Genomic DNA, 1,080 nt, shown 5'->3' on the forward strand with positions numbered 1-1,080 from the left:
CTGTAGAGGTGGGACTGGAGCTACAGGTCCAGCACCAACCCCCTGCCAGTAGAGAGGGGGGGGGGGGTGCTGGAGCTACAGGTCCAGGACCAACTCCCTGCCAGTAGAGGGGGGCTGGAGCTACTGGTCCAGCACCAACCCCCTGCCAGTAGAGGGGGGCTGGAGCTACAGGTCCAGCACCAGCTTCCTGCCAGCAGAGGGGGGAGCTGGAGCTACAGGTTCAGCAGCAACCCCTGCCAGTAGAGTGGGGGTTGGAACAACAGGGCCATCCCCAACCCCCTGCCAGTAGAAGGGGGGCTGGAGCAACAGGTTCAGCATCAACCCCCTGCCAGTAGAGTAGAGCTGGAGCTACAGGTCCAGCAGCAACCCCTGCCAGTAGAGTGGGGGTTGGAACAACAGGGCCATCCCCAACCCCCTGCCAGTAGAGGGGGGCTGGAGCTTCAGGTCCAGCACCAACCCCCTGCCAGTAGAGGGGGCTGGAGCTTCAGGTCAAGCACCAACCTCTTGCCAGTAGAGGGGGCTGGAGCTACAGGTCCAGCACCAACCCCTTGCCAGTAGAGAGGGGCTGGGGCTACAGGTTCAGCACCAACCCCCTGCCAGTAGAAGGGGGGGGGGGACTTCAGCTACAGGGCCAGCACCAATCCCCTGCCAGTAGAGGGGGGCTTGAGCTACTGGTCCAGCACCAAACCCCTGCCAGTAGAGGGGGGCAGGAGCTACAGGTTCAGCATCAACCCCCTGCCAGTAGAGGGGGGCTGGAGCTACAGGTCCAGCAGCATCCCCTGCCAGTAGAGGGGGGCTGCAGCTTCAGGTCCAGCACCAACCCCCTGCCAGTAGAGGGGGCTGGAGCTTCAGGTCAAGCACCAACCCCTTGCCAGTAGAGGGGGCTGGAGCTACAGGTCCACCACCAACCACCTGCCAGTAGAGGGGGGCTTGGTCTCCAGATCCAACACCAACCCCCTGCCAGTAGAGGAGGGCTGCAGCTACAGGTCCAGCACCAACCCCCTGCCAGAAGAAACGGGCTGGAGCTACAGGTCCAGCACCAAACCCCCCTGCCAGGAGAAGGGGGCTGGGGCTACAGGT

The sequence above is a fragment of the Procambarus clarkii genome, chromosome 15, assembly GCF_040958095.1.
Source record: "Procambarus clarkii isolate CNS0578487 chromosome 15, FALCON_Pclarkii_2.0, whole genome shotgun sequence".
Taxonomy (NCBI): domain Eukaryota; kingdom Metazoa; phylum Arthropoda; class Malacostraca; order Decapoda; family Cambaridae; genus Procambarus; species Procambarus clarkii.